Source organism: Protopterus annectens, chromosome 6.part0 (genome assembly GCF_019279795.1).
Source record: "Protopterus annectens isolate FY-2018-M chromosome 6.part0, PAN1.0, whole genome shotgun sequence".
NCBI lineage: Eukaryota > Metazoa > Chordata > Ceratodontiformes > Protopteridae > Protopterus > Protopterus annectens.
The window spans coordinates 72,764,102-72,774,101 of record NC_056737.1 but is presented as its reverse complement, the minus strand read 5'-3'; positions in this window follow the sequence as shown (position 1 = coordinate 72,774,101).

Genomic DNA, 10,000 nt, shown 5'->3' with positions numbered 1-10,000 from the left:
CTGTAATAGTATTGGAACCATTGCTTATGTTCTATCACTGTTTAAGAACTAGTGTAGTCAAAACAAACAGTCAGTACATGTTAATTTGCCCATCTTAAAGCACATTTAATGTTCAGAGAGTCATTAAGTCCTGGATGAGTGTCCGAGTTTAAAAGTAACTGCCACCTCAGTTCTTTTAACTCTAACAGAGTTTCACAGTCTCCAAAAACTGTCCAACTTGTTCCAGTACTATGAATTTAAACCCGTTGAAGTTTGTGCATAGTGCACTGTGCTTACCTAGCGCATTACTGTCGTCTTTTCGTCTGATGGCAGATAAATGTTCCTTTACTCTATCAGATAATTTTCTGATAGTTTTTCCCATGTAAAATGCTGGGCAGGAGTTACATGCAGCAGCGTACACTAGGAACATGGCGTGACAGTCAAAGTGGTTGTGAAATTTGACTGTTAGATCACAGTGCACGAAAGTGAAGCTGATGCCAGTCCAGATGTGTTTGCAAACTACGCAATGATTACTAGTGAACATACCTTTGGGACCTCTGTTTGGTACAGGCTGAGGATAAAAGAAAGGTTTATCTTTTTCAAAAGACATTTTGAGCGTGGTGGTCCATTTATAAGAGAAAGTGGGATTTTGTCCCAGAACTTTCTTGAAGTCTGCATTTGCTCGTATGATGTTCCAGTTTTTTTGCAAGACTTCTCTTATGTTTCTCATGTCTCTACTGATAGGGAGCGGGTAACTGCAGTTCCTATCTGTGGAATTATTTGTGTAATCATTGCGTTTAGGGATGAAACCATGCAGTAAGATTGGTTTATGCCATGTGTGTCTTTTTTCTGCTACTTCTGTAAAAACTTCACTTATTAGTTTTTCAGAGTAGTATCTCTTCTCGAACATGTGGTATAAGAATTTACATTCTTGTAAAAAGGTACGGTCATCAGATATAATTCTTCAAAGTCTTATGAACTGTCCTTTTAACACATTCCGCTTCATAAACAAAGGATGTTGGCTTCGAAAATCAAGAAAATTATTTCTGTAAGTGTCTTTGCGATACACATTGGAGTTGAGAGTGTATCCTGGGTTTACTATGGTAATTTCAGTACCAAAAAGTTGATTTTATCACCGCATCCTGATGTCACAAAGTCTAAATAAGGTAGGCTGTTATTGAGGTTCTGTATGAAAATATCAAGTTCATTTTTGGGACCTTCCCACAGAAAAAAGATTAATCGTCAATAAAGCGTCTATAAAATGTACTTTGTTGAATTGTTCCAGAAAGGACAGTGTTTCAATTTCCCATGTGCTTAAAACTAAATTCGCAAATGCTGGGGCCATTTTGGACCCCATAGCGACTCCTTCAAGTATGCCCGTCTTAGTGCTGACGTGGTAGAGACACTGATTTCCCTTACCACAGTTGTGTTAACCAACAATTTCTTTCATTTCAACATCCAAATTTATCAACAAGTAAAAGAAGTCGCTATGGGGTCCAAAATGGACCCAGCATTTGCAAATTAAGTTTAAAGATACAATGTTGAATACAAATGCTTAAAAATTACTCACTCTAATATATCTAAATTATGCATATATCTGGTTCAAAACTTCATAAGTGTTAAAGCACATATTATGTATATAAGTCATAGTTGATAATAATATATTAAAGCTGCTAAAACCATGTCACACTGTGCAAAAATTATATAAACATGAACTAAAACGTACAAAGTAAATATAAACATATATATATATATATATATATATATATATATATAGAGAGAGAGAGAGAGTGCACTAACACCATATAAAATATAATGTGTATGTGTATGAAAAGGCATATTGGAATATAGAGATATCTGTGTAAGTATAAATATGTGTGCTTGTATGTATATAAATGTATAGAAAAGACAAAAATATATTTAAATGTATGTGTACATATGTAGATAAACAATATATATCCACATAAGAAATGCGTAGACAACTTAGTGTGTCATAATGACAAAACTAAAATTGCAATAAGTTAAATAAAATTAAACATTAAAATTCTATAATCATAACAGTCAATTCTTAAGTGGACGAGCTTTTAAGAACAGTTTCAGGGACACCATATTGTTTAAACCTGGTGGTTTATCTGCATTAAACAACATAATCCATTTTTGTTCTGCAACCTCCGTGTCATTTGACAAATTGCCCCCTCTAAATCTCTCTGGCAGGACTTGTAGAACAAGGAATGTAAAATTGTGGTCTGGTCCCTTGTTCTTATTGTGCATGGCTATAGCACTGCTCTCTTTACAATTCTTGATGCACCTGTAGTGCTCCAGTATTCTCTCTTTCAACTGCCTATTAGTCTTACCTATGTAGAAACTAAAACATACTGTGCAACAGGCAAGATACACTACATTAGATGTTGTACAATCAGCATATTGGCTGCTATTAAAACTGAAACCCTTACATGGGTGTACAAAGCTTCTACCACTGTGAATATATTTACAGGCTGTGCAATCTCTGCATATGTAGGTACCCACTCTATCAGATCTATTCTGGATAGTTGATGTTTCTTTCCTATAACAAAGGTGACTCTTTAATGTTCTATTATTCTTAAATGTAAAATTAATGTTCTATTATTCTTAAATGTAAAATTAGGTTTAGGCCCAATAACACCTTGTAGATCACTAATTGTAGAAAGAATGCCCCAATTCTTGGTAATCACATTACAAACAGAATTAATATTGCTAGCAAATGTTAACGGCATCCTTGGGGTATTATCAGTAACCCCTTGGATAGGGTTGGTCATATTGTTGTTAATGGTTTGAGTATTTGATTCATTGCTCCCTTCTTCATAGAAATAGGGTCTGCACCTTCCATTTCTATTACTCCAACCTTCGTTAACACATTTATCTATATCGTGTGCATTATATCCCCTCTCTAGAAATTCCATCTTCAATAGTTGTAAAGATCTAGCTAGTTCACTGTCATTGTTGAACAATCTCATAGTCCTGTAGACTTGACCCTTAATGATATTCTGCTTGGTGTGGTTAGGATGCATACTTGTGCTATGCAGGTAGTTGTTTTTCCTAACAGGTTTCCTATAAAGGCTGGTTTTGATGTGAATTAAATCATCCTTCCTAACCTTAACATCCAAGAAATCAATCTCATGTACAGAATACTTAGATGTAAACCTAAGGAATGTAGTAGTATTGTTCAAATAAGCAAAGAATTCATTTAGATCAGCCTCATGCCATTCCATAACAAAAAATGTCATCCACAAATCTAGTGTACCAGCTAATATGCTTGCTGTATTTAACATTAGATAATACATGAGTTTGTTCCCATTGTACAAGGGAAAGATTGGGGTAGCTATTGGAACAAGTTGTGCCCATAGCCACGCCAACTTTCTGTAAATAATAGTTCTTGTGAAAAACGAAAACATTGCTGGTCAAAATGATGTCCAACAATGCACAGATCAACTCACATTTATTCCTAGTGTGATTTGCATTATTAAGTAATTCCCTTACATTGTCTATGCCCCATTCATTGGGGATGACAGTGAAAAGTGATTCTACATCCATTGTCACAAAGAAACAACTGCTGTCACCATTAATGTCAGCCCATTTCAGTCTAAGAGTTTCCAGGAATGTTTTGGAGACTTTGAGCACAATGTCACAATTTTTCAGTAATGGGTGTAGATTTTTTCAACAAGAATGGAAAGGGGCTCTGTCACCCATCCTTTGCTAGATACAATGGGACGCATTGGTGGTATATACAGACTTTTATGAATCTTAGGTAGCCGTATACCTCAGGAATAGTAGGACTACTCACAGTAAAATAGTCAAATAATTGCTCATTAATCATCCCTGTAATCAACATATCAAAAATCAAAAAGTAAACCTTATCTGTAATGTCTTTCACAACAATGCACGATACAGATTGATATGTTACATCATTATTTAACAGTTCAAACATTTGTTCAAGATATTGTCCCTTGTCTAGGACAACAATCCCACCTCCCTTATCTGCAGGTCATATCTCAATGGAGTTCATTAGTTACAACTCTTCCAGGTCTTTGTATTCAGATTTGCTTAAATTATAAAAAGTCTCAGTACAAATATCAGCATTTAGTACCTCTGTAATCTGTTTGTCACATACTTCAATAAATGTGTCTATTATAGCATTACTGGGAGGAACATATGTACTGGGCTTCTTAAAAATACATTTGTTCGCTTGAGTGTTAGTACCAAATATAGGTCTTAAAGTTAGACTGCGGCCAAACAGATGCAAATCTCTTAGAACTTCAGGTAGATGTGCTTTCTTCGCTGGCACAAAGGTTAAGCCTTTATTTAACAACATAGTCTGAGTTTCAGTAAGCGTATGAGAGGAGATATTGAAAATTAAACCTGCCTGAATCTCTTCCTGTTGTGCCCTTCCGGACTCATCGGTATTTGCTGTTGCCGATTCCTTGAATGTCCCCTGATGGGTAAGGGGTTCTGTAGTAAAAAATGGTTCACTTCATTTGTTGAACTGGACACTGCTGATGTCATCATTCCATTGCTGGAAGCTTGCAGGTGCCTTCCATCTTTTGGTCTAACAACTGGTATGCCTTCTCCATTTGGAGTCGGCTTACTCACACCCATTAAATCTGTTGGTGATGGTACAGAGCAGTTTGTTGCACCTGTACAATTGATAGCCATGTTGCTGCTTTTCACGTACGTCGCACGTGATGTAGAGGGCATGTTAGATGACTGCTCATTCAAAATAACACTTCCCTGCCTCACTGTTGCGATTGGCTCTTGCGACGCTAAATGGCATGTATTATTCAGAGGGGGGCATTCTCTAGCCCAAGAGAACACATTCCCCATTTGAAAATAGTTGAAATCCCTATTTAATTTATGTGTCTTGACATTCAATAGCCTTTTTTCATAATTCAGAATGTTGTCATGTAAGGTTTCAAGTTTAACACCAACCAATTCAGAAGGGTAAGAATCAAGTATTTTATCATATAGAACATTAATCTCCTTAGCCAGTTCATCTTCTTGTGGCCAAAAAAATCTATCAGAAGATGTAAATACCTTGCACTGCATTCTAGATTGATAATTTGACACTGCCTGAGTAATTCAGGATAGACCTGTCCATATGTGGGCATTGTCAATACACAGAGACCTCTATGCACAAGATTATGCTTGAGAGATGCCTCAAAATGAAAACGTTGCCATTGTAGGCATTTAAATTTATATAATTTGTTCTCTAGCTCCTTATATACACTATTAAAATTATTCTGTTCAAAATCGTTACTTACTGTTGCATCCGATAAATTTAACCCTACATTTAAAAACGGGTTGTTGCTAACAGTCAGTAGTCCATTGAACCTTCCTGTTGATAAGCCAACTGTATCCTTGAAGTTGTTTCCATTGACTGTGTTCGTAGATTCAGATGTAGATGATTGTGTACTTCCATCTGCCATGTTCAGTTTGGAGAGGAAAAAATAATTGTAGAACGCAAAACACAAAAATCCTCTGCCAACTGATGACAATGACAGTGAACTAGCTATATGTGTGTGTGTATATATATATATATATATAATATATATATATATATATATATATATATATATATATATATATATATATACAAACACACATATGTTTATATTTATGTTGTACGTTTTAGTTCACGTTTATATAATTTTTGCACAGTGTGACATGGTTTTAGCAGCTTTAATATATTATTATCAACTATGACATATACATAATATGTGTTTTAACACTTATGAAGTTTTGAACCAGATATATGCATATTTTAGATATATTAGAGTGAGTCATTTTTAAGCATTTATATTCAACATTGTATCTTTAAGACTTAATTGATAGCATGTGCTTCTACTATATAAGGAATGAATTGTTTTTGTGAGTTGTCTGATGAAGGGGCACATCCCTGAAAGAGCTTACCTGTTTTATAATAAACTTCCTAGCTGTGGTACAGCTGGTGTCTGTTTGCTACTTTAACTATATTTATTTTACACCAGCTGTTTTATTTGTTGGCAGAGGATTTTTGTGTTTTGCGTTCTACATTTGAAAAAAGTTGCCTTTGTTTGACCTGGTCATGTTTGCTCATTTTGTATCACGATCAGTAGACTACAGTCTGGAGATAAGTAGAGTGTTTGCCTTTAAAACTCCTGTTAGACCAGTGGGTATGTAATCCAGTCTCCTAAATGCCCAAATGGCTCTTTTTCCTAACCAGGCTGCCATCTCTGCTGAACAAGACAGTTTACAAAGTAGTCCAACGTCTGCTAGAGACTTAATACTGTGCCCAAGATGTGCTTATTTGTAGCTTTCAGAATCGCTTTCATTGGTACAAGTGATACTTTCATGCCATTGTACAGAGAAAATGGGAGAATTGAAGATGAGTTTTTTTTTGTTTTGTTTTTAACGTGCATTTTTTCCTTTTGAGAAGTCCTTTGTGCAGACATCCTGCTGTGCCATGGGGCTAGTACCTGTCCCTCATTGTACAGGACATTCCCTATTGTGGTACTTGCATCCTGCAAAGAAACACAAACATGGTCAATGTCTTGAGAGTTTAGGAGAAAATAATTTTTTTTAATTTTGTCCTTATAGAAAAAAATATTATTTTGTATCTGAAACACCTTTAATATTGTATGAAACATTAAACACTACTAAAATTCCACAAGAGAAATTATTTTGACAAAAAAGTAAAGTTTGAGTCTTTGCTTGAGCTCTTGCTATAAGTTGCCCATCAAAATTTCATATTTCTGTAGAGTGTCCTATTTTGTGCATATAAAAATTTGGCAACCTTAGCTATTGCAAACTGCTTGAGAAGGGATCAAAGCCAATAAAATAGCAGGGCAAGATAAAACCATGTACCAGTTTTAAATATTGCTCTTTTAAGGTTAGAATCTTGTTGGAATGACAGGTTTTGCATAAAAGCACTGATTTTCCTGAAGATCTGTCTGAAATTCAAGTCTCTGTCATTATTTAGTGACTATTTCAATGACTTTCTAGAAAAAACACACATTTTATGAGGAACAGACTATAAAGGAGGCATAAATCTAGAAATTCTGCAAAATTTGAGATAGTTGAGTGGTATGTTACAAAATAAGATTTTAAGGTTTAATGAAGTGCAAACCGCTGAGAATGAAAGCAACTCTTCATTGGTGCTTCTATCAGAAGTGTCTGTATTCATTGTTTAAGGCTAGAGGGAGCGCAGTGCAACATTATGGGAAGGTAATGTACGAGGCTTGCCTCAGTGCTGGCTTTATCCAACTCCCTGAACAAGTAGCATATTCTGATTTGCTTCCTGTTTTCTAGTGGTTACCCATTTTTGTACTCCACTGCTGGTGTTGACTGTTATGGGCTTCTCCTTTTATTACTATTAAGCACTTCAATGAACAAGCACACTCAAAGACTAGAATGTGAGAATTTTCTTCCCAAAACATTATTTATAACTGTTATTGTAGTGTAATGCCTTGCTAAAGAGGTAAGCAGTTGGACCTAATTATATTATCTTTATTTTAGTTTGTTAGAAGTGGCAAATACATGATTCTGGATTTCAGGCATGTTTTTTTATTCATGTCTAGGATTTGGAGATCGCTATACATTCTGTCTTTGCTCTGAACTGTATTTGTTAGCTGGTAGTCCATTGAGCTTATGTTTACCTACCCTATCTTTTCTTTCATGCCTTTGTTACGGTTACATAAGTTTTTCTGCTACAGTTGTAGCTAGAAAGTGAAACACTTCCCATGCTGCTGTTGCTGCTGTGTGTTGGCACCTGGCTGTCTAAAATTAAACTAATTACTTTCAGATAAATGCATGGCTATTCATAAAATCAGGTGCTGTCAGTCATGAATTTCCTATACGCAGCCAGCAGGGAACAGCAGTTTTAGTTGCAGACCATGAAAACATGTTACAAATCACTGATTGCCTTCACATCGTGCTGATCAGCTTCATGACTTACAGCTATTTTATTTAGGTATTTGGATGTATATGTAGCAGCTTGTTATCTTAAACTAAGTATATATTGATAGGTGTGTTTGCGTATATGTATTTATTTATATATATATATATATATATATATATATATATATATATATATATATATATATAAATATACGTGTGTGTGTGTGTGTGTATATATATATATATATATATATATATATATATATATATATATGTATATAAATATACGTGTGTGTGTGTATATATGTGTGTGTGTGTGTGTGTGTGTGTGTGTGTGTGTGTGTGTGTATATATATATATATATATATATATATATATATATATGGGTCCACTTCTAAATCTCGTATCTCAAAATCTCTAAATTTAAAATACTGAAACCAAAATCTCTAAAGCATAAAAAAAATACTGAAACTCAAAATATTGAAAAAAACACAGGACAGCAACACTAACTATATTGCAACACAACTACATACAAAAATATATTACTCTTCTCCAAGTATAGGCAGGGGGGCTGCCCCCCCCTGCACCCCTACATGAGGGGGGCTGTAATATACTTAAATATATCAACTCCGAGATTGCACTTCACTACACTAAGACGATTTATGTTGTAGTATAGTACATTAAAAGGGAACATGACTAAGGTTACAACAGGCAGTCATGAAGCATGTAATGGTATGTTTGCAATTTTCTTCTGTGGAGTACGATCTCGTAGTTGATATAGTTAAAAAGCAGGGGGTATGGGAGGCTTGCCCCCTGCTTATACTTGGAGATGAGTAATATGTTTCTGTATGTTGTTATGCTGCAATATAGTTAGTGTTGTTGTCTTATGTTTTTATCGATATGTTGAATTTTAGTATTTTGACTTTTCAGTATTTTGAGCTTTAGAGATTTTGGTTTCAATATTTTGAATTTAGAGATTTTGAGATTCGAGATTTAGAGGTGGACATATATATATATGTATATATATATATATATATATATATATATATATATATATATATATATATATATATATATATATATATATATATGTGTGTGTGTGTGTGTGTGTGCGTCTGTGTATGCATAGGTTCATAGGTGTGTACTAGGCTAATGACCCTGGAGCCGTTTCAAGCTTAGCCCATGGGATTACCCTGGCATCGTGCCACCCAACCTTAGTTCCCAGTGCATCTGTCGAGTAGAGCCACTGGAGTGATCCCCAGGGTGAATTTTCTATTTCACATCCACTCATCAAGATTTCTCTTGAAGAGGGCCAGTGAGGTGCTCTGCTTGACATATATGGAAAGTCTATTCCAGAGCATGGGCAGTCTCTGGATTATGAACCTGTCCCTCCTGCATATTCTGTTGATTGTGGTAATAAGGTTGAGGTCTCTGAAGTGTGTGGTGTGGAGGGAATGGGATTTCTTTAGATGTAGCATTTCTAACAGAGCTGGGTCAGACATGGCTTTGTAAGTCAAGCTGAGATCGCCTCTAAGTAGGCGATATGAGACAGACAGTAGTTGGAGTTATTTTAGTCTGTCCATATAGGACAAGTGTTTAAGGCCTAGGATACTCTTTGTGAGGTATTTTTGTGATCTCTCCAGTTGTTGCAGGTGTCTAGTGAGGTACTTGCCAAATGGGGCATTGTACTTGATGATTGGCCTAATGAGGGAAGAGTAGAGGGAGACAATGACCTCTTTCTTACTGGATGCAAAACCCTTAGTAATGAGATGTGCCACATAGAAGGACTTTCTGACCACAGTGGCAATGTGGTGGTCAAAAGAGAAGTTGCTGTCAACCTGTGTTCCCAGAGCTCTTATAACACCTTCTGTGTTCAGTGGACTACCATCAATGTGGTAATTCAAAGGAACTGGGTTTTTCCCAAGGGGGATGATGAGACATTTTTTGGCATTGAGCTTAAGACCATGAGTCTGACACCAGTCGTTGGTCTCAGTGAGGCCTTTCTGTAGGATGTCAACATCACTTGGGGAGTTCATAATAGCTACCAACTTGCAATCTTCTGCGAATTATGTCAGCCAGAGTCCCTTCGTGTTGGCCTGGACTTCAGAGAAGT